Source organism: Cheilinus undulatus, linkage group 18 (assembly GCF_018320785.1).
Source record: "Cheilinus undulatus linkage group 18, ASM1832078v1, whole genome shotgun sequence".
Classification (NCBI taxonomy): domain Eukaryota; kingdom Metazoa; phylum Chordata; class Actinopteri; order Labriformes; family Labridae; genus Cheilinus; species Cheilinus undulatus.
In genome coordinates this window covers 29190889-29215323 of record NC_054882.1, presented here as the reverse complement: position 1 = coordinate 29215323, position 24435 = coordinate 29190889, and the positions used below count along the sequence as shown (strand labels likewise).

Genomic DNA, 24435 nt, shown 5'->3' with positions numbered 1-24435 from the left:
TGCATCGATCTTATATGTTAAAAAATGTGACACACTGGGTTAGGTTTGGTCATTTCAAGATATTTTAGGTTATGTTATGTATTGTTTGCTCATATGATACTTAAACATTACGCCACAACTTAATACTTAAAGTTATACAATACAGCATGTTGGGTTACATTAGGGTTCACTACATTACACTATGTGACGTCATGTCATTTGATGCAATACATTTCTTTACATTATCTTACAATACAGCAAGACACATTCTGATACAATATGGTATGATACCATGTGATACAATACCATATGTTAAAGGATATGCATGAATGACAATGAGCTAACCTTGTTACATTATGATAAATATGTTGGGTTGCATGACGTTACATTACAATATGATAGTCTATGAAATATTGAGTACAACATACATCTAGGAACATTTTAAATGGACTCCAAGCACTGCACACACATCCGCAAGTCAGAATAATGAGCCTCAACAATTCATAAGTACACAAATCAGGTAATACCAATTAACACATTCCAATAAATATTGCAAATGAATTTTATTCCATGTACCCATAAGGTACTTAGGAACTTGTGTGACACCACAAGTACTTGAGTACTTGCCAATCATAAATATCATAATTAATGACTGAGAGTTATTAACTATACATAAAGTAACATGGAGCTCCATAGTATAAATGATAATCTTTTTTTTTTTTTTTTTTTTTAATGTTTCATGGTCTTTTTATGGTGACAGCTTTTGAAAAATTGTGCTACGTCCATATAGATTCATCTTCATTGTGCTATTATGTGTGGAAAACCTGCCTTTCTAATTACAGAGGTTGCTGTTTGGATGGTACATGTAGTCAACCTGCAAACACCCCAAGGTGTCTCTTTTTTCCTTGCTGCTATTTTTGGTTGCCCTGCACCTGATGTGCACATAAGCACCTTCCTCTAACTCTAGAAGCTACACAGAGAGCCCGCAAAAATGGCTATCACTACCACAGGCTTCCTCATACTCAGGTGATGGCTGATATGTTCTAAGATTGTAGACATCAAGACATGAGGCCTGAAACTGTGGGATACTGACAGTTATTTGACCAAAAGAAGTTGAACAGACATTACTCAAGACCTGGGTTTGATCTTTGCTGAAAATGTTCAGATTTTATCATAGAGTTGGGCCATTCAGTGAGATCATTTTTTTCAGGAATCATCAGAGTTGAGCTTTTACTTACCTTTTAAATGAGGGCCACTTATTAGGAGACTGATTTTTTTCCTCTTCATGTAGTAAATGTCATAAAATGTCAAATTCAGGGCATGGAGAATAAAAGTTGAGTAACCACCTTACCGACAAAATCCATGGGTTGGTCATGTTCTATCATATAAAGGAGGTTTTTACCCTTTAGTCTAAAAAACAATGTACAACTTCTTTTATAAAGCAGGTTCCCTCCAATCAGCCTGCAGCCAATTCCTGTTGACTTGTAAGTGAAAACATGGCAGTGACATTTAAAATGAAACAGAGTAATGTGAACACACCCTCAGGTGGTCGTGACTGCCATGTATTCACCTTTAAAAGCTGGAGCAGGTTTGTTAGTTGGATAAGTGAAAGAAGTGCAACGTTGTGGCTCACTGTGCAAGGAAGAAAAACCTTTCATTTTATTTAGGGATCAATACGCTTAAATAAATTATGTACAAAACTCCAGAATTAAGATAAAATGTTTAATATTTTAAGACAAGAAGAGTGGATGATGGTATTTGTTTTTGCAACTCAGCAAACAACACAGCAGATAAACCTCATGGAGCACTGGTTTGATTTTCAAAGGCTCCTCAGCTAAAGATGTGGGTAGCTGTGGGTCTGCTTTGTGGAACTGCCACTGTAACTCAGCAATACTGGTGAAAACAGACGGTACTGAAATAGTTAATTACATGCTCATTCAAAACAACAAACACTGACATTTACTTACAAGTGATGCAAAAGGGGCTAATATGAGGTTCTATCATTTTAGTCAGGAACATCACTAGAAAGCTAACACATGGCTAGAATATCCCAAATGGATAGACACATTTATGGCAATGCATATTGCACACTATTAAATTATTTCAAAAGCTTTGAATCCATAGTAGCATGATTCTGGATATGAGGGTGCAACAGGCTTAATGCTATAAAGGAGGAGGCTGGTGTGGAGGAGGTTAAGCTTTGCAAGTACCAGTAGCAGCATAGTGCGTCAGCATTAATGCAAGCAGGGATTAGTGAGAAGTATGTCGCAGTTAAATACACAGCTATGTTGAGAGAAAGACCTTTAATTAGCTGGCTGAACTGGGAGGAGATAATTAAGATCAGCTGGTCATCAGCCGATCATGACTGTGCGACAAAAAGTTTTTCACTTTTTTCAAAAGCTTGGTTTAATTTGAGCAGGACAAAAAATAGCAGCCCACAACATCCCCGGTCACAGTGGGGAATGACCTGCCCTACTACTACTACAATGGTTTAAACAAGCAGTTTATCTAAATACAGTCTGTTGTTCGCTGATGTTACTGCCTTCATCAAGGTTCAACATTCACTTTATTATCCTGTGAGGGGCAATTTGTTTAGCATCCACCAGTCAAACATACATGATGTAACATCACATAACTCAGAAAAGTTGATTTAATGAATACCTGGACAGTTAACACAGGATGAGAAAATTAAACAGAAACTTTTTAGCTGTCACGCCTGTCTGTCATAGCATTTATGTGATTGTTTCTCCGGTGGCTAAAAAAAGAGAGTTGTGATGTAGCAGCATAGCAGACAGATGAGTCCTCTATTCGGGTCGTAGCATTTTTTGAAATTCAAGAAGATTGTATTTTTGTGAGTGGGTGCGGCTTTGGCTCATTCAACGACATACCCACACCCTACTAGAGTAGATATAACTGCCTCGATTTTTTATGATTTTGAAGCTTAATTTCATAAACTTAGAGAGATTTTTTATGACTGAAATTTGGCATGGTGATTCATAACACAGTGGCCTGTCATACATTAAACCTAAAATACAGATTTTTTTTTGTCACTTTACATGGACTTTAATCGATGACTGAGGTGCATTCTCTCTGATTTCTTTTGCCATTTAACAAGAACCGCTTCTGACATACCTGCATTTCATTTCAGGGTTTTACTCATCAATCTCTGCAGAGTAAAAACTGCAAATATCCCTAAAAACCAGAGCTGGCCTGATCCAGAGCCAGCTTCCACTTAGTCATGGCTGCTTAAAGACAGCTCTGATGGACTCCTGTGCTGTCCCTGCTAGTTGGAGCTCGCTAACCCAGGCTCTGTGAATACAAGGTCAGGGATAATATACTCCAAAAGTCATTTTCAGAGTGCTCCGAGTCTATTAAGGGGCAGAGCTGAAACAATGGACTGTCACCACTCAAAGTATCTGTGAATGCCAGCCACGTATACCTGCATGGTTCTTTAAATGAATGTGTTAATACTTTCACCCAGTGGCACATACATCTACATTAGTATGTGGCTGGAAACATGTGTATATATGGTAGTAGATGGCTTTATCTACTATCCAGAGCGTGTTAGTGCTGATGTTGTTGTGTGGGTGGGGTCACTTGGGGGCTCATCTGGGAATTCACGCCTGGTTACACACCACTAACCATCAACCCATGGAGCTTACTGATCAATGCTGAGAAACATCTGAGGGAGCAGTGTGGATTTCTGTAGTGCAGTCTCTGCAGCAGGATGCCAATCCAACATTTATCAATCAGCTCACATACTCAAGGAGGTTAAACCAAAAGCACCCACCACTTAAATAAGCGAATTATTTCAGCTCTACAGTTTGAATGAAATACACTGCTCCAGTTGGTGGCCATGAAGTCATAAAGAGGACATAAAAGAGGCCATCGATTTAATATTTATCACATGCAAACACAGATCTGCTATGACTCATAAGACTTCTATTGAGGATAGCCTGGCATTATGTAATATTCAGCATTTTCATTCAGCTGTGACTGGGAGCCATCCTTTCCTATGCATCAACCCTTTGACTCTGAACTGATCCTCCAGATGGATATATGTTTTGAATAGTAAGTAAAAAGCAACCTCCCTCTGTGGTTCTCTGCAGTGGAAGTGGGCCACATTAAATCAGCAATGGCGGAGACGACATATTAGCTTTGTGCTCATGCATCTGCTTGAAGTAAGATAGTGTGAGGGGAAACACTTTGCACACAGGAAGGAGACTCCGCAAACACCTCATTCGCCTCCTCCTCCTCCTTACCCATCGTCATGGCAACGGGATGTCTGCAAATACTGTCGAGCCACCTTGCATGTGTGTGTTTTCACATAAACACGCTATCTCTCTACGTACGCACGTGATACAGGCCTGGTAAAAGTCTCCAAGGAGTTTTTTCCCCAAAGTTGGTGATCGCTTCCTTTCTCTTCAGTCTTTCTGTTAGAATCAGAATCAGCTTTATTGGCCAATTATGCTTATGCAACAAGGAATTTGACTCCAGTTAGCTTTGGAATCAGTGGACAGGAATTAAACATTAAATACAACATATTAATAAACTGAAAAAAGTGTAAAAAATTAAGATTTAAATATGTTCAAGCTATTGTAGGCTTTCATTCTAGAATATACAAGTCTATGTGCATTGATAGTTTGCAAGATGTGCAAAGAGTGAAAGGATGCTGAATAGACATGATCAGAAGTAGAAAAACATGCAAGGATGTAGGCAGATTTAGCTTGATAACATAATTTAAGGTAGCTGATTAGTGCAAATATGCATATGAGGTGAGGCATTTTACTGAATTGTGGATATTTAAATATTTGAAGCATCTGAGTATAATAAAATGATTAATTCAGTTAATAGTATGGAAATTATGTGAATGAGTGTAAATATGCATATAAGGTGCAACCTTTTACCACAGAGAGCCATCTGTCAGTTTTTTAGTTACAGTAAGTAGGTAAATTAATTGCAGCATTGGAGTATAATAAGTTGATTAAAATAGTTAGAAGTAAGGATGTAACGCTACCAAAATCTCACAGTATGGTATTTATTGTGGTATAAAAACTCAGAACATTCGCCTATATTCGCCTATACTCCTGTTGAGCCCTCACACTGTCGTGGGGATGTGGGACTGTGAACGCCTCTTTAACACTAGAACTGCCAATGAATAACATTTACCCAACGCTGTTCTTTAATTGTATCTTACTTGATGTGTGTACAATTTTAAAGACTGTCAGTCTTGGACTTTTCCTAAAAGTTTGTTTTATAACACCCCATGTCATAAAAAAATCTTTGCCTAAAACCAAATTTTGTTGATGGACATTTATATCTAGAACCACCATACAGGTCAAATTTACTCCCTAAGAAATCCTTGATTTTCCCACTGTTTTATTTCATACCAGCAATAAATAGATGGCATAATGGACATACCTTCCTTCTATTACATCAGTGCCTAATCAGAAGTCAATAGATCAACCTTCAACATGAATACAACAGGGGGAAAAAAAAGACATTTACCATTGTTAAATGTCAAAAGGTAATCTCAGTTCTTTAAATGAAGAAGAATCCAGTGATGAGGAAGTTTCAGCAATCAGTCCAAAGACGATTTTCTGTGTGACGGATCATCTTCCAACAGTGATTTAGTTCGCTATCTGTGGTAAATAAGCTGTTCAATGTCAGTGGTTAATTAACAGTACTTGATCAGTGCTATTTATGAAAATCAAGGCACTTTAATGTCAGGTAAATATGACCCATTGGCTGTTTTAGGTACGTAGAGATCCATGGCAGTTCTAGTGTTAAGAGGCTTTTGGCTTTGGATTTTGCTCCTCGGATCTACGTAAATCTTTTTGGGATGATGATTTATCAGGTGGCTCCTCATGTTTACTTGTATTCCCCATGAAGTGTGTCACTGCGGTCAGGCTGTGTCTGCAAAGTGCTTTTTGTTTGTCCGTCACTTTTTCTCCTTTCTCATTTCTTGACACCAGGAAGCCAAAATGTTTCCACTGTAAGATTTTATAAGCCTGAGAGGCCACCAATATGGGGCCAGCTTCTCCTCTGAAGAAAACATTTAAAAGGCAGTCTCAAAGTCCATGGACAGTGTCCTGTTGAACATCGTTTGAAGCCCACAGATCACAGCCAACTAGCAAGCACAACATTTTCCACCTAAACAAAACAAAACTGAGACCACAACCAGTAGAATGAAAAGATGTCAAAAACTACAGTTCCTCTAAACACAGTACTTTACTGCAAACAAGGCACCCTCAATACTTTATATCTCAGCCAGTGACAGAAGAGATATTTACTCTAAAAGTGTAAAATTTTCAGGCAGAAAAAAAATCAGGTGTTTTTTTCCATCAGTCCCAGTAAGTACTACAGTGAAATCTGCTGAAATCTGTAAAGCGTTATCTTTACACTGATACCAAGCTTACTCATGTAGACTTTGTAGCTGCAGAGAAAAACTCAGTTGTATTTGGGTATTTCATTTTCAAGCTTGAACACTGAAAAAGGGCCTGGGGATGAAAGGGTTAAAAGTCATTGGAGCCTCTGGGGTCTCAAAAACATGTCTCGTCTCTCCTTCCATGAATCGCGAAGTAGAATCTAACAAGTGGAGTGCAAAGCATGGTGTGTATGCAAGTGCCGGTTGGAATTGTAGTTTCCACATCTATTAGCTCTGCTCCACTTAAAAACTTAACTTCCTGTCCTGAAGACATACTATTTGAAAATGTCACATGTCTGGGATGGGATTTAGAGGATTCTGCTACGGCGGTATTACCGTTACTGTTACACCCCTAGTTATGAGTACAGTCACCATTTAATTTGTTCCATTATGCACAAGAATTGAGGCATTTTACCACAGAGAGCCTTCTTACAATATTTGATTACTCCCAGCATTTGAGTACAGTAATTAGTTCTTACTAAATAAGATTAATTAGTGCAAATATGTATATGAAGTATGGCATTTAACCTCAGTGATTGAAGTCACTGTTAAAGGAGTGAGTGCAAATGTGCATGAGGTAAGGCTTTTACCGCAGTGCTTTCTTAGAGTATTTAAGACTCATTAAAGCAGTAGAGACATAATATTTACATTAAGCAGCGCTAAGGTGCTTGTTAAATGAAAGCTCTATTTTCTGACACTCTGTGACTGTTGAGTGGTCGTCAGAGTAGCTCTGTCTTTCTATCTTTTAACACTTCTTCTTGCTTCTCTTTTCTATATTTCTATGCTCTTTAAACTCACGTGTCACCCCTGGTTTCTTAGGCGTGCTTCAGTTTTCCTGCCTTGTAATTCCACATCCATGCGGATGTGTTCCTCCCCTGAAACACTGCAGAGCAAAGAAAAAAAAAGCTGCATTTTGGTTGCTAAGCTACGGAGAGACAAGGAGCATCTCTGAAGTATCCCTCCATTATGAATTGTCACATTGTACGGCCTTTAGCATTAAGAAGCCTTCAGAGTCATCCTAGTGTGAAACATTTATTACGAGGAGAAAAATCCTCTGCACTGCTGCACCCTGATGTCGAAGTGGATGCATACTGACGGGGCTAAAGTAAGATCAGCGTTACTGTAGCTTCTTGCTTTCTGCACTGTAAGCATTTACCCCTGCTGTATCTAACGTGTGCATCCTGTGGAGAATGGTGGTTATATCGTTGTTCCATTGAGCTGCTGTGACACACACAGGCTCCAGTGACAGCGAGGGGCAGAATAAGGGAGGTGGTTACACACAGTGTGACAATAGCAGGTCAGTGGAGCTACAGTAACATCATGCTGTGGGGAAAGCCCAGTGAACAGTGTGATAGTGTTTACATTCATTCGACAAGCGTGGAAACACATCCTCACACATTCAATATGGTGAAAGCAAACACCTCTATCTGGACCATCGAGAATGATTTATGCGTGTGGGTGTGCAGCTAACATGTCTTCTTTTTTTTTTCCTCTCTTTCTGCTGCATCTGCCTGAGGTCATTAAATTAATGCTGATCCAGTGCATCCTATGTATATAAATATATATTTCTTTGCACCATTTGGTGGTGCATTAGTTAGAGACTGTAAAATCTGCCCTTAGTGCACTGCTTAAACTCTCTGTCTTTGTCCTTCTTAAGTCATACTTTACCTTTGCTGCATTTGTCCAGAGTTTTACTCTTTTACTGCAGTGTTTTGGGTTAGTTCTTTAAATCACAGCTGTCAGTTTCAAAATCAAATGTTTTTATGTTCTGTTGTGAATGGAATATGGATCTGTAAGATTTGCAAATTATTGCACTCTGTTTTTATTTACATTTTGCACGGCGCACCAACTTTTTTGGAATTGGGGTTCTAATTATGCCCACCCCTCATCTGGTATCTCTACCTGTAGATCTCCACTGGCAGCCAAGGAAGCACTTATGCTGGCACATCTAAAGGAAGAGTCAGGTGGGATGAGAAGGACTTCATTTGCGTTTAAAAATGCACACAACGAAATGGACCACTGAGAGAGGCTGTTTCCAGCTGGTGTACAGAGGGTCAGAGACCTCCTTTGGTGCTTGATCCTTATTATGTTTTGACCAAAACGCAGCACAGATATTCTATTTAGACCACATGGGACTGTGTTAAAAGTTGAAAAATTAATTTCTTTTTCAAACTAATGACTTCCAGTAGAAGACTTTATATTTTCCAAAAGGGATATTGGAATGGACTTGAGAAAAACTAAACCTGGACTCTGAAAATGGACTGGAGGTGACTTGAGTGATGACAGGTCCCAACACACTGATAACAAACTAACAGCAAAAGAAAGAAGAATAGATTTTATGTTTGGTACCATCAGGATTATTAGTTGATGAGTTAGATTTGACACTTCAAAGAGTAATTACCCATGATGAGCTAATCAGAAAATCAGGAAGACACAGAGACAGACAGAGGAAGGGGAAAAGAGAGTGCTTAAGATAAATAATAAATTACTGAATTAAATGTTTTCCTGCCAGAACAATACAGGTGTAAGGGATTTAAAGTAAATTTATGCACATGGAACTCTTCAGAAAAAAAATCAACAACAACATTACTCTGTGTGATTACATGGTCCTGCAGGCCTGCCCACAGAAATGGCTGGGCCCCTGAAAACCCAGTGAATTTCAGGCGCAGCAGAGTCGTGATGTAAGCAAGCAGCAACAAGAGGCCGGTGCAGTAATGGCGGAAGAGCTTAGCATGGATGCTGCCAAATTGTCAGTTTCATCAGAACGTGACGACATTTCTTCCAAGAACAAAGAACAGTGGTGAGTTGTTTTCTTTTCAAAAACAACAAAAGTCATGTACTGACATGTCTATAGTTGCCACGGTTCACTTCATTCTTCGGTAGCTGCGCACGCACACCTCAGTCGCAGCTACGTCACGTGTTTTGTTGCTCTGATTGGCCCGTAAAGATGTCACACACAGAACGCTCATCCAATCACCCTCAGAGTATTTTTTCAAAGGCTCTGCCCTTTCCCAAACGCCATCTATCGAAGGTTTTCCAGATGGATGTGTGAAACACTGTTGGTGTGTCGGTTAGAAAAGTCCATATTGGTGCTTGAGAGTGATCTGAAGGTGTGAGGAAATAAAAATGTTTGGTACTGAAAATTTTTACCGTTTAAAAACATGTTTTAATACAAATGTTCATAGTTATGTCCTGATTTTAAAAATGTTATTTTCGTGAAATTCAGGTCTTCATTCTTTTTGTTAAAGAGATGTTTTTTATTAAATATAAAAAGGCCGGTCAGTAATTTAATTGCAGAAGCTGTTTTTTCTGTTACTGTACATCAATCATAAGCCCCTGTATCGAATGAAATTGAAATCATGGCAGATTTTGTCAAATCAGAAAATATCATACGATGTCCAGAATATCAGGATGAAACTGGAGATTTACACCCCTAATTCCAACCACTTGTCATCACTTATTTCCATCAATTTTTGCCACCTTAACCCATTTTTTTTGCCAATTTCTTGCCACTTTTAGCCAATTTTGTCAGTTTCCACCTTTCTTCAACTTCTGCTGTCACAACTTTACATCTCATCCTGTGGTGCAAGCAACAGGTCATTGAGAGGCCATTGGGTCACAGCGCTACTCTGATGCCATTGACAAGGAAATGTTCCCATTTAAGGTGAAAAACCACAGAATTTTACATGAGACACATCATTTGAAGAAAACAAACATTTCATACTGACATGATGTTGAACTTATAGTTCTGTCATCTTGTGATCTTGAGTCTTGAGCTGCTCAGAGCTGCAGTGCTTTGGACATGCCTCCAGTGTGCAAGGTCGTCTGACTTCGGTCAGACCAGAGCACTCGCACCTAGATTGCTGCACAGGCAGAGTATGTGGGAAATGTGGAGCAAACTGCATGCAGCAGGATGACTGTTCAGGGTGTGTTTGCAACTAAAAATCACAAATACCAAACTGCTAACCGTTTTGATTTAGGCAGAGCAGAAAGTGGGAGCAAACGATGCACATTTTTGGTGCAACTAGCAGCCACTGTCTTTTCTTCAAGAGTTAGCTATGATTCAGTCTTAAAGCCATTGCTGCCCTTGCTACTACAAAAGAAAACAGTGTGCAAAAAGAGAGCAGGACCCGGCACAGATCCAGTGTGGCTGCCGGGTGACACGGCTGACCAGGTGTTAGACACATCATACGCTGCCTGTGGGCCTGCTTCGTCTGCTTTCTCCTCACAGCCCATTAGGCCCATTCCAGGAGACAGAGCATAATGCAATACCCCGGACAGTCCTCACACAGCACACAGCCACGTTTTCACACTAACACATGTAGAATGTTTTGCAGTCCCAGGTGCAGCAGCATGCACCGAAGACAGCAGGTGTGTAGCTCCTGAAATCTGCTTTGTGAAGATGCCGGATGACAGTCTTTCATCATTACACCGTCGCACAATCTCGCCGAACAGTGCTGGGACGTAACGGTGACATGGAGAGAATATCAGAGGGGGCATGCAGGCGGGAGGTTATCCTTTACATCTGCGAGTTTGCCGGTTTGAAGTTTGTCTTCATGTGCTTGAATATGATGAGAAGGGGAGCAAGGGTTTGAGTGTGTGTGCTTGTTTACCACATTGGATGACTCATACTCAGCTGCACACGTGTCAGCCTCTGTAAGTTGTGCAAGGGAGAGAATTTGCCAAAATAGACTGAAGCATGTCTATGCCTCTGATGTCTCCACTTTGTGAAGTTTCACAAAGTCAGTTGTGTTTTTTGTCTATAGTGGAGCATATGGCATCTTAAGAGGAATATCAAACACATACGCAGAGTGATATCTGATGCTGCTGAGAGTGCTGATAGCCCGAAGAGTTTTCTTTAAAGAGTGAATAGTCAGCAGGGTGATTTATCAGCGAATACTCCGTCTCTCCATCTCCCCCCCCCCCCGTCCCCTTCATGTCCCTCAGTGTAAAATATGAAGGCGTCGGGCCTATAAATCTGGGCGGGAGATAATGAGAGTTGGTCCCCTCAGTCCAACGGGCCACCAGCCAGGCTGGGTGCCAGTGACATCATCCTTATAGGGAGATGGAGGAGTGCGGTGACACAAGGTGCCAAAGCTCCTGATTCAGACGCTCATACATGCACACACACACATCTGCCACTTTCTCAAGTCGAGCTATATGAGGAGGAGGGTGTCAGTGACTTGGAAGTAGGTGCTAAGGAAATACATATTTATATCCTGATGAAAAAATAGATCTTATAGCAGTTACAGACAGTCTAAAACTGTAACAACTGCAGCAGGAAGACTGTACTCTTTTTAATATTCTTGGTTAAAATATGAAATTTGACACCACTGTGCCCCAAAAATCATGCTACTGATGTTCATAATGTTTGTTCTCATCATGCTTATTGATTAACAGCCCTTTTAAAGTCCAGCCCCAAATTCTCTCTTAGATTGAGGTTAGGGCTTTGACTCGGCCGCTCCAGAACATTCACCTTATTGTCTTTAAGCCATTTCTTCGCTGTGTGCTTCAGGTCATTGTCTTGCTGGAAAATAAATCCTCTCCCAAGCCGTAGTTCTTTTGCAGACTATAAGATTATCCTGCAGGATTTTCCAATATTTTGCTGTATTCATTTTACCTTCTACCTTTACAAGCCTGCAGGGCTGGCTGCTGAGAAGCATCCCCACAGCATAATGCTGCCACCATCGTGCTTCACTGTTGGGATAGTGTGTCTGTGGTAATGTGCAGTTTTTGGTGTATGTAAAACAGCTTCTTGTCTGATGGCCAAAGAACTTTCTTCCACTTCACCATGTTGTCTCCTGCATGCCTTTTGGTGAACTCTAGTCGAGATTTAGTATAAGTCTCTCTATTAGCTTTAACTGTTGAAGAACCTAGGCAGCAGTTGTTGTATGCTAGAGTCTATTGTATCCTAGAAGCTCATTGAAGCAGATTTTAAGTTTTAAGAAAGTGCCACATCACTGTGATGTATTCATATGCAGGTCTTTGGCTTGGTTGAATTTAAATTATTGTAATACCGGTGTTGGTATGACTGCAGAGTTTGCCTATCAGAATCAAACTGATGCAATTGAAAGATTCACATACCCACAATTTAGAAGAATAATTTCAATGTTCAATATAATATTCAAGTCTGGAATAAAAACAATCAAACTAATGAAGTACATAAAAATAGTATTGCAATTATTATCTTAAACTTTTGCATACAGGAAGCCCTGATTCAAGACTTAATAGTTAAGAACATTCAAAGCAACAAAATTTTGTTGTAAGAAACATGTCTAATGATTGTTGAGGGTTCAGAAATTGTAAGCTCTCATTATATCTGACAACGGAGAGTTTAACATCATTACGAATATGATCAACCAATTCTATCAACTTTTGGAGCCTTGATTTTTCAGCAACTTTTGGATGTATTCTCACAACATCTCCACACCTTCTAGTTGGATTGGCTGAATTTTCTTTTCTTTCTTTAACGCTAATAAGAAGTCATTAGCATGCTAAAATGCTATTATGAGGCAATGGAGTTTATAAACATCACACCTGATACTCATCAGTGTTTGAACATAATTATTGGCTCTGAAGTCCTTTTGAAACTTGATTATGGACACATATTAGTAAAGTTCTGACTTTTTATTGCCAACTGTGACTTCTGCCAGACTAAATGAGGTCTTTAAAGTATTTGTTTTTCATAACGACTCATTTGTGTCTTTTGTTGAGCCTGAAATTCAGATTTTTCCATTAACTGTTGACAAATTTCTTCTGTGCCGTGAGATGAGTTTCCAATTCAGCCCAAATGAGTCACTTCAATCAAGCCTCATTTTCCTAATGCAAATGGACTGATTTGCATAGCTCTGCCTTGCTCCATAATTGAAAATTACTGAAACAAGGAAAAAGTCTATTGGAAACAAATGGAGTCATATTTTACCATAAAGGGAAATAGCTGCAGAGAACCCCACACAGTCCTGTCTGCCCCCACCCCCCACCCAGAGTCCGTCCTATCTGAGTGTCTTGTTTGCTTTGTATCTACAGAGCTGAAATGTCTGAATGAATAAGGATAATAGACAGTAGCCCCAGTACCACTGTCACTGACCTTGCTGATTACTTTCATGCCTGACAGACTGTTTTTTTCTGCTTCTTTGTCAGCTGTGACTGAGCACAGAGGCGTACACATGTTGGACACAATGAGCTGCAATGAAGCCTGACAGTGATTCCATTTATTGATTTAAAGCAATAACGCTTCTGCAACATCCACCCACTATCTTCTTTTAGGAATCCACTTTATTTGTAGTTTAAAGTCTGTCTTTGTGATTGTGGTCTGTAGAAGTGGTGTTTTCAAGTGGTTTATGAATGGAGGGATTTTGAAAATGATGAGTCACAGAAACATGAGCAGTGATGCTGAAGCTTTGGCTTCAGCTCTGCCTTTTTTTGAATAATTCAGGAAGTTGACTTACAGGTGATGTTTTTCTCTGTAGAACATAGTTGTTGTGATAGAAACACTGCATGCTGATTCACTGCACAGAGGTCAGTAGCCACGGCAGTAATTCGCTGTGAAATTAATGTTAATGCTTTATGGCCTCACACTTTTAGAGCGATGCTTTATATCTCTTTTTACATGTTTCCTCTGTGCAGATTTGGAAAGACTCATGAAAAGGGTAACAACCCAAACCCGAAACATCTAAACCAGGATCTCTGATTTTATAAAGAAAAGTTACATTCATAATCTTGGTGTAAATTGATCAAGTTAAACAGTAGATATCTGCTTTTAAGGACAACCTGGACTGTCAGAATATGTGTGCTGCAAGGATGTCAAATGAATGTATCAAAAGTTACATGACCAGAAAGACCAATTTAAAGAACAAAAAAAGTGAGTCTTGTAGAATTGAATACAAGTTACACCCAGATCAACTATAAACAAGTCTTTTCTTAGTTAGTCACATTATCATGGATTTAGCTATGTGGATTTACTAGTATAGCACCAAAGCTCTGAATAAACACTGCGCTTTGTGCCTGGAATAAAAAAAAAGTTCTGGTAGGGATGTAAACACCAGGAGCTGTTCATAAATTTGCAAAAAGATAAGCTTTATATCACAGACAGAGATCTGTCTCATGGTTCCTGTATTGTAAATTACACATATGCTACCACTTGGGATTGTCGGAGAGAGAGAAAGGGAGCTGCAGCTGCTGCTCTGAATAGTCAATCACTCATTTTAATGACTTGGATGGATACTGAAATAAAAACAAAAAAATCCAACTGGGTCCAAGATAATGATGAAGGATTAAAGTTTAGGCGTGACTGTGTGCCAAATAATTAACACAACAAAAGATTTTCTTATTAATGTGCGACAGTTTTGGAAGACAAAAATAGTGCATTCATGCCCAGGATTTTTGAGGGCAACACTCGTGGGAAATTCCAGTCATCCAACCTTGATGTGCCTTTCACATTCTTGTACTCTCTGTTGTTGTAAAGCTGCACATCTCTGTCTGCTTTCTATCATAAAGCAGCACAGTTCTTGTAAAAGCTTCACAGACAGTGTGAATGAAGAGACTTATGGCAGGCACTTCTCTGAGATGTATGTTAAATTTACACTTTGTGCTGTAATTTGACTGACGCCCTTTAAACACATTATACAGAGATGCAGTGATTTATACTGTATGATCTAAAGTGACAAGATTTATATCTTTATAAAAGGGTTGGTCAAGCCAACATAAACCCCTTTTAATTTTTTATCACAAGCTGGCATGTCCTGCCATCAGATCAGCTTTTATAAATATATAAAAGCTGACTTGTTTGCAAATTTGAAGACAAAGATGGTCAGCTCTGTTCATGTCCACAGCCAAGAAGAAAAAATGATGAGCGAAGTTTGATGGAGATTGATGGAGTGAGCGAGATGCTTCAGAAATGTAGAGGAACGTGCTGTAAGGTATATGTTGCTGATTTTCAACGCCCCTTCTCCCTAAGCAGGCGTCATTAAGGCCTTCCAAAGGAACAGAGCTCCTGACGGATGCTGCAGTGAGACAGAGGGCTGCTGGGGCGTGAAGGAGGTCATCAATATCCACCCTGCACAAGTCCCTCTGTCTGCGTCTGTCCATACAGCTCTCTCTTCCTCTCCATCTGTCCAACCTCACTTGTCCTTCTCTCATTCACACATCCACCTCTCTTCTCTCTCTATCATCCTCACTTCAACATAAGCAGAAAATCACTTAATACAGTCACAGACTTTCCTCTTCCTAAAATATTTATCTCCTTTTTTCCTCTCCCTCTTGACTCCTCTTTCCTCCCTGGAGGTTAGAGAAAGCGCCCATAAATCCAACTAAGGGCCCTTGAGGGTTGATGGAAAAACGATGGGATGTTATACCTCCTTTTCCCCCTTTTTTAATCTTCTCTTCCCTTCATCCACCAAAATCCAGGCCCGTCTTCTTTCTTCTCCTGTCCCTTATCGCTACAGTCAGGCTGAAGCTGTGGGCCTAAGATGGGAAACAACCTGCTGATTAAAATGTTGTTTCACATGTACAGACACACATGTGGTGTGAACATGCTGAGACCACCCACACACTGTACTACAGCACACAGCTTGCATGTATCCACACCCACACAGCCTCAGACACAAACAGGCACACATGCATAATACATGGATGTCCATACTGTAACTTCACATCCACGTGTGGCCTTTGCTTCCATCTACTGTAGATGACGTGTAGAAGAGAAGCTCATATTAATGATTAAACACAACCTATAGCTCCTACATGTTTGAGTGATTACACAAGCACTCAGACACATGAAAGAAAGATGAACAGGGTATATAAAGGTATGCACTTAGTAACAAATACAAACAGCTTACAGCTTTAAAGGGTTACTTTTATCCCCGTCAAAAAGAGCTCCAGGGGTTTTACTGCTCGATAATGCAGTCATGTATAAGTTTACAGAATGTTTATCCAATCACCCTCAGCTATGAGTGCCTCTATGAGTAGTTTCCAGGTTAGGAAACTCTTACATGAGGACCAAATTATTAGCCCTCAATAAAAATTTCAACTTTTCCGAAGTATTTCCCCAGTGTCTAAATGATTAGCCTCCCTGATGCTCATAGTCAACTTTGTCTCCTTTTTGCTGGATAACAGCCTGCAGTCATTTGTTGTAGCTTTCAATAAGTCTCCAGAGAATTCAAAGCCCATTCGTCTTTGACCAGTCTCTTATGCTCCTCCAGATTTAATGGTCTGACATGGACCTTGGTCTCCGATAACCTCACAAATTTTCAATGAGATTCGAGTCAGGGCCCCTTCTATCAAGCTGTACTTCTCGTGCAGACTGAATAAGATTGTCCTGCAGGTTTTTCCGATATTTTGCTGCATTAATTTGACTCTCTTCATTTACAAGCCTTTCAGGGCCGGCTGCTGAGAAGCATCCCCACAGCATGATGCTGCCACCACCGTGCTTCAGTGGGGGTGCTGTGTTTTTGGTGATATGCAGTGGTTGGTGTCCACCAAACATGGTGATTATTGGCCATCAAACAGGACGCTTTTTGAATTCTAGTCAAGATTAAATGAGTCTTCATCAGTGGCTTTCTCTACGCCACTCTCCCATAAAGCTTAACAGGAGAAGAACCTGGGGAAGAGTTGTTGAAATCAGCTGCTAAAGCTTGAAACTCCTTCAGAGTAGTCATAGGTGTCTCGATGGCCTCTCTCACTTTCCCTTCTGGACACCCTGATCTAAGCAAGTTTACACCTTTGCCAGCATGTTTCTGGAACTACTTGCCTGGCAGAGAAGACACCATGATCAGGAAGGTGGTTCACCCATTTCAGCCATGATCTGACCTATGCAAATTCCCCAAATGTGGGAAGCTTGACTGCATAATTTCTGGTAGTGGGGTACTGCGTCCACGCTTTTGAATTTTCCTCAGGATTAATAAAGTATCCATCCATCCATAGCCAGCCACCCATCCATCTCTTACATTTCTTGATGATAGATTTAGCTACACTCTAGGGCAGGGGTCATCAACTCCATTTTCACAAAGCCAGCTTTTTCGTGACTGATGCTGTTGGGGCGGGATATAAAAATAAACTGAAATAAAATCAGTATTTTCATCTAATTACAGTATTCTTGTAAAAATATTATTTCCTTCAAAAATTTTAAAAAAATTGAATTTTGAGCCTTTAACAATGAGATCAGTCCCTATCACATTTACTGCAGCCAGCCACTAGGGGGCGATTGAGATATTCTAGCTACATATTTCTGGAGCCCTCTTGATGTCTATCACTAAGTTTGACGCTAATATGCTGTGTTGTGATTGGCCAAAAACACATGCAGGTAACAGATCTGAGAGGATTCTCAGAGGAAGGAAATTGCACTCTGAAAGAGCCTTATGTGGAAAATTATTGTGAAAAACTGCAACTTTAATCAAGATAACAATAATAAGTATGTGTTTACAGTGCCAAATTACAGAAATACTAGTGTGCACGTTGTTTTATAAGATGCTAGGTTGAAGGGTTTTTTTAGACTTTGAGAAAAAAAGTTAAACGTAGCATACCATGTTTTTGCCCTCTCAAATTTCCTGAGTTTAATGATCCTCTGGGGGCCGGATGGGAAACTGTGGGGGGCCTGATGTGGCCCCAGGCCTCCAGGTTATTATCACTGCTCTAGGGGATGTTAAGTCCTTTTGAACTTTTTTGTATCTAACCCCTGACTGACACTCATCAATTAGTTTTCTCTGAGTTGCTTGGGGTGTTCTTTTGTCTTGATGGTGTAATGGTATCCAGGAATACTGATTATCCAGAGACTGGATCTTCCAGACACAGCTGTCTTTATATGCACTCAGGTGATCCCCATCACACTAATTGTGAATATTTATGTATTCATTTATTTTACATGACATATTTCCATTTAAATGTCTATTGGAGTAACAACACTACACCAGTCTGTTGTTACATGTAGAGGTGCTACAACATGCAGCCAACCTCTATGCCCCTACAGTAAAGCTCAGGCAGCACAGATGGGAACTATATTAACTTATCACAGAACTCTGCTGCCTGTGCTGATGTATTCATTTTATAGAAAATGATCTGAAGTCCTTGACAAACATAGAAGAAACTAAGAAATCCTCAGCAGCTGCATTAATCCAGAGATCAGTGTTATGAATCTCTCAGCGCTGCAAGATGTGTTTGCCTCGAGCATCAGTATCCTCACAAACACACAAAGATTTCCTAAATAGACAGGGGGATGCATCCTGACAAGTGATGGCTTTTTACTCGCTGCAGAATGACAGTGTTTGTCAGTAACTGAAGGTCGTGCTTAGATCCCCGCGCTGGCGTCACCCACTGAACCGCCCATTCCTTCTTCTTTTTCTTCTCCTTCCTCTACGCAGAGCCACAAGATCAGACTAAAAGCATTTCATTTCACCATTTGTTCTGATGCACCGTGCTTTGGAGCTCACACACCAGTAGAGCTGTGTTCTCACAGTGTCTTCATCCACAAACACTGATGGCTGGCAGGATTTCAAAGGCTCTCTGTTTGATGTCAGAGGCCTGCTGTTTCCCTTCTAAAGAGGGGATCTTATAAATATTTCTGACAACCAACACTGTGTAATTGCTCTGTCTTTAAGCTCTTACTTCCTGTCTGGTTTTATTGAATTATATTGGTAGTTCTATAATTTACAGTTGCCTTTTAATATTTTGACTTTTATTAATTCCACATGGGTTTTTGAAATGAGTATGAGTTTTCCAAGAATGAAAGATGCCTGCATATATGTACTGTAATACCTGTATTTGGCTAACCTGACACACCAGATGGATTTGGTTCACACATTGATCTGGGAAAGCTTCAATAGGAAACGTTTGAGAAAAGGCAGAGGCTTTGAAAAAAACTCGGATGGTGATTGGGTGAACATTCTATCACATCTCTACGGGCCAATCAGAGCAACAAAACACATGATGTAGCAGCTATAGAGCTGCGCTTGAGCAGCTACCGAGAAATAATGCGAAACGTGGCGACTATGGACATGTAAGTACTCGACTTTAGTCATTTTTGAAAAGAAAACAACTCACTGCTGTTATTCATTCTTCTTTTAACGAAGAATGGTTGTCAAGTTCTGATAAAACTGGCACTTTAGCAGCACCACACTAATCTCTTCCTCCATAACTGCACCAGCTCTTGCTGCTGCTTAACGTCACGACTCTGCTGCGCCTGAAAGTTCTGCCCCTTGTCACTGATTGGTCCTGTCACTTTCTAACCGGGCCCAAACGGTTCAGATGGGAGCTTTGCAAGATGGATTCGCCAGTGAAAAACAAGGCAACGGGCGTATCCATCTGCTTTGCAGGGTTAGCATTTGGTAATATTCCACTGTGATATGACACCACATTTCTTCTTCTTTCAACTTCCCCTTAAAGTCATCAGTAAAATAAATAAATAAATTGTACACAAATAGTTGGAATTTTTAAAGAGTATGCTTGAGTTTCTCTTGTTCTGGAAACTAACTCTCACTCTGAAAGCATTTACAAGCCCAATTCCAAAAAAGTTGGGGTGCAGAATACAGCATGCAATGATTAGAAAATCCCATAAATCTCCACCTTACTCAGAATAGAACATAAACATTTTAGATGAAACATTTCATGAACATTTTTTTTAGCTCATTTTGAATTTGATGGCAGCAACACGTTAAAAAAAAAAAAAAAGGAACAGGGCTGTGATTACCTTTGTGTAGCACCCCTCTTCCTTTCACAACAGTCTGTGAATGTCTGGGAATGAGGAGACCGGTTAGTGGAGCTTGGGAGAGGAATGTTGCCCCATTCTTGTCTGATATAGGATTCTTGATGCTCTACAATCCTGGATCTTCTTTGCTGGATTTTTCATACCATGCACCAAATGCTTTCTATTGGTGAAAGGCCTGGACTGCAGGCAGGCCAGTTCAGCACCAGGACCCTTCTATTGTGAAGCCATGCTGTTGTGATGGATGCAGCATTGACAGTGCCTTTCCAGATGTGTAAGCTGCCCATACCATATAGGCACTAATGCCCTCCAGTACCATCAGGTATTTAGGCTTTTGAACTTTGCAGTAAGGTGGATGGTCCTTCTCCTCTTTAGTCTGCAGGACACAGCTGCTGTGGTTTCCAAAAAGAATTTTAAATTTTGATTCATCTGACCACAGAACAGTTTTCCATTTTGCCTTAGTGCATTTTAAATGAGCTCTGGCCTAGATAAGACAGCAGCATTTCTGGATCGTGTTCACATAGGGCTTCTTCTTTACATGGTGCAGCTTTAAGTTATGTACACAATGTTGCCAAAAGTATTTGCTCACCTGCCTTGACTCGCATATGAACTTAAGTGACATCCCATTCTTAATCCATAGGGTTTAATATGACATTGGTCCACCCTTTGCAGCTATAACAGTTTCAACTGTTCTGTGAAGGCTTTCCACAAGGTTTAGGAGTGTGTTTATGGGAATTTTTGACCATTGCTACAGAAGCAAATTTGTGAGGTCACACTGATGTTGGGTGAGAAGGCCTGGCTCTCAGTCTTTGCTCTAATTCATCCCCAAAGGTGTTCTATCGGGTTGAACTCAGGACTCTGTGCAGGCCAGTCATGTTCATCCACACCAGACTCTCTCATCCATGTCTTTATGGACCTTGCTTTGTGCACTGGTGCACAGTCATGTTGGAACAGGAAGGGGCCATCCCCAAACTGTTCCCACAAAGTTGGGAGCATGGAATTGTCCAAAATCTCTTGGTATGCTGAAGCATTCAGAGTTCCTTTCACTGGAAGTAAGGGGCCAAGCCCAGTTCCTGAAAAACAACCCCACACCATAATCCCCCCTCCACCAAACTTTTCACTTGGCACAATGAAGTCAGACAAGTACCGTTCTCCTGGCAGCTGCCAAACCCAGACTCGTCCATCAGATTGCCAGATGGAGAAGCGTGGTTCGTCACTCCAGAGAATGCATCTCCACTGCTCTAGAGTGAATACTTTTGGCAGTACAGTGTATGTGGATGGCACAGTGGACTGTGTTGACAGGCAATGATTTCTGGAGTGTTCCTGAGTCCATGCAGTGGTTTCCAGTACAGAATCATGTCTGTTTTTAATGCAGTGCCTCCTGGGGGGTGAAAGATCATGAGAATCCAATATTGACTTTTTTCAGATTTCATGCATTTTTGATGATATTATGGTTCATAGATGGTAGAATATCCAATGTCTTCACAATTTCATGTCAAGAAATATGTTTCCCTTGACCCATCTAAACTTCTGAGAACCTCTGCGTCTGGAAAATCCTCCTGTTACACACTGTCATGTTACTGACCTGACAAAAGGCTCCTCCAGCAGTAACACTTACTTTTCCAGCTACTTTTTGAGACGTGTTGCTGCCTTTTAATTTAAAATGAGTTAATATTCTTCATGAGATGGTAAAATTTCTAAGTTTCAACATCTGATATGTTGCTTTGTCCTGTTGCGAGACTTAAAATCATTGCATTCTATTTTTATTTACATCTTACACAGCATCCCAACTTTTTTGAAACTGGGGTTGTATCATAAAGATGCACATCTAGCCTCTTAGCTCAGTATAAAGCATGGCCTGTTTTGTGGAGGAGCACGTATGGAGTCCCTCTTGTCAAATCAGGTTGCTTTGCTGGAAACATAGTACATTGTGTATTTGCAGAGCTTTCACCATTTTGGTTTGCCCATTTTTTTAACTGTTGGATAGAGCCAGACTGGCTATTTCCTCCTGCTGTCAGTCCTTATGGTAAGCTAAGTTAACAGGCTGCTGATGTAGCTTCTTGTTTAATGAATAGACATGAGTGCAGTATCAATCATCAAACTCTTGGCATCAAAGCGAGATGGGTACATTTTGAAACTCCTCCTCGAAGGTTCAGACCCAGGTGATTTATAGATATTGATAAATCATTACTGTAATCTATATTTGGCTTTAGTACACTGTGTTATGTGCGTGCAGGCATCTTACCATGTGAATGTGTGTAAGGATGCAGTTTAATTAGCCGCTGAAGAGGCATGCAGGGCTTCTACTGGCAGGCTGATGAGTTCTCCTCCAGCTCTGTGCTCAGCGCAGCATCTCCTCTGAGAAGTGTTACATCAGCTCTGGGGGGAGGCCGCATATACACAGGGGGGCCCTGCTGAAGATGGATGGTGCCAGTCAAGGGGAAGGTAAACTGAAATCGGTGATCGCTACACAGATGAGGCTACAAGCTGAGGGTGTGGGAGTGTGTTGTGCTTGTGATTTGTAGGAGAATAATTGTGTGAGCCACTTTATCTGTGTGTGGTCATGCTTGTGAGTGCACAATCGTGTGAGTTCATCTGTGTCAGGGCACATCTGTGTGAGCTGTGCGTTACTGACTGCTTCTTTTATCGACCACCTATTGAGCCGGCCCCAATAAACAAGTCTTTATTTGACTTGTGTCTCATCATCTGTGTATTTTCCAACACACAGCAAACAAACAGAAGCTTAAGGGTCATTTCCCTCAGGAAATACTAAGCATACATTTTATTAAAGAAGAGGACAGGACTTTGGTCTAATAACACAACCTCTGTGTATGTGCTGTTAACCGACACACTTTCCAGTCCTAGGGGGAAACTCCGTTTTTCTGAAAGAGTTCTTGTTAGAGAACTACAGATAGAGTTTTTGGATGAAATGCCATTTTTACATCTCCCTAGAAAAGGCATGAGTTCTGTGAGAGCAAAAATTGGTGGTGTTTCCTTTAGACTATAAAAAAAACCTGAATGAAAATGCTAAACATTTGGCTAGCTTAGCTATTGTTTACCTGAGTTTTCACACCAGAAACCAGTATAGCCAGCAATTTACTGGGAAATAAAAATCAACTAGCGATCATACTGACTACTACTGTATAACACAGTATGGAGCACAGCATCAACGGTATCAATCAATCTTTACTGGTGAAGTGTTGATTCATAACCAAAACTTGTCTCAAGACAGTTTGCAAAAAGGGCAGGTCAAGACCATACTTTATGCTAAAATCTTTATAAAGACAGGCCTAACATTCATCCACCATGAGCTCAGCACTAAGAAAACATTCAGAATAGTTTCAGTAGAAAAGAAAAACTTCCTTTTAAGAGACAGAAACCTCAGAGACCATCAGAGCCAGACTCATGATGAGCAGCCATCTTTTGAAGCTGTTCTGGAGTTCAAGGGGGTAGAAGGAAAAGCAGAAAGAGAAGAGGGAGATGGAGAGAAAGAGAAGAGGGCTATGCAGATAGAAAAAAATGAAATTCAGAAAAAGAAAAGACAGGGATGCAAAAGTAGACGAAGGAAATGCAGAAAAAGAGAAGTAGATTCAGAAGAAGAGAAGATGAAGATGCAGTGAGGAAGAAGGAGATAAAGAAAGAAAGGAGACGTAGATGCAGGATGAAATAAAGAGAACAAGGAGATGCAGAAAGAAAAAGAGGCAGATGCAGAAAGAGCTGAGGGAGAGAAGGAAAGAGAAGAGAGGCAGACACAGGGACAGAGAGGAAATGGAGATGCAGAAAGAGAGACGAGGGAGTTCAAGAGAGGAAAGGGAGATGTAGAAAGAGATAAGAGGGAGATGTAGAGAGAGGAGAGGTAGATTCAGAAAGTGAGAAGAGGGATATGCAGAGACAGATGAGAGGGGGATGCAGAGAGAGGGGAGAGAGAGATGCAGAGACAGAGGAGAGGGGGATGCAGAGAGAGAGGAGAGGTAGATGCAGAGACAGAGGAGGGGATGCAGAGAGAGAGAGGAGAAGGAGATGCAGGAAGAGAGAAGTGGGAGATATATATAGAGAGAGGGGAGAAGGAGATGCAGACAGAGAGAGGAGAGGGAGATTCAGAAAGCGAAAAGAGGGCTATGCAGAGAGAGAGAAGAGGGAGAAGCAGCCAGAGAGAAGGAGATGCAGAGAGAGAGGAGAGGAAGATGCAGATACAGAGGAGGGAGATGCAGAGAGAGAGGAGAGGAAGATGCAGATACAGATACAGAGGAGGGAGATGCAGAGAGCGAGAAGAGAGAGATGCAGAGAGAGAGGAGAGGGAGATGCAGAGAGAGGAGAGGGAGATGCAGAGAGAGGA

At 40.7% G+C, this 24435-nt stretch overlaps 1 pseudogene; it reads left to right on the top strand.

The window, feature by feature from the left end:
* Positions 1 to 17145: 17145 nt before the first annotated feature.
* LOC121526802 lies at positions 17146 to 17285 on the top strand (annotated as a pseudogene).
* The last annotated feature ends 7150 nt before the right edge of the window (positions 17286 to 24435 follow it).